This window comes from Nematolebias whitei, chromosome 12 (genome assembly GCF_014905685.2).
Source record: "Nematolebias whitei isolate Nwh7 chromosome 12, NemWhi1, whole genome shotgun sequence".
Taxonomy (NCBI): Eukaryota; Metazoa; Chordata; class Actinopteri; order Cyprinodontiformes; family Rivulidae; genus Nematolebias; species Nematolebias whitei.
In genome coordinates this window covers 30,401,432-30,402,268 of record NC_056509.1, presented here as the reverse complement: position 1 = coordinate 30,402,268, position 837 = coordinate 30,401,432, and positions in this window count along the sequence as shown.

Genomic DNA, 837 nt, shown 5'->3' with positions numbered 1-837 from the left:
ATATATATATATATATATATATATATATATATATATATATATATATATATATACATACATAAATAATAATAAATAAATAATAAATAATCCAAGTAACAAGAGCAACTGAAAACATACTGACAGAAATGAAAGCAGAACACCAAACCTACACAATACGAAGCATAGCCATACAGGAAATAAAAAGCTAGGAATAATCAAATTTTTAAAAAGCATCAGAAGCCACAACAAAGAAAATGAAATATACTGGAAATAGGTTGAAACTAAGAAGTTCCAACAGGAATATTAAGGGTGCATTCACATCAGCCCTGTTGTCCCAAGCTCTAGCCCATTTGCCTAGGAAGTCCGGTTTGTTTGGGGAGGTGTGAACGCGCCATCGAACTCTGTCACGGAACAAAAAGGCGAACTCTGGCCCGGGCTAAAACCTAGGTCTCGGTCCGGTAGAAGAGAACTCCAGCGCGGTTTGAGTACAGTGTGAATGTTAGCAGACCGGGCCCCGCTCCACAAGCAGGAAGAGGACTACAACACAGGGCAAACAAACACGCATTTCTCTTACCTCATATGAAGCCGTCGGCTTGCCTTGTGTGAAAAACAATATTCTCCATGGTCTTCTGCCTCATCTTCCACTCATGCTGAGTCCATTGTTGAATAATGACAAAATAGAACTCCTAAAACTGATAAAACTTGACGCCACTCCATTTTTGTTTTTATTTCCAGAAGAAGAAGTGTCTTCTTCAGAGGTTTTTGTATCGCTTCTTTCAGTAGCTCTTGGTGCAGCTCCACCACAGGCGAATGGGGGAACAGGTTGACTCGACTGCACAGTGCAGTGTGAATGCAAAT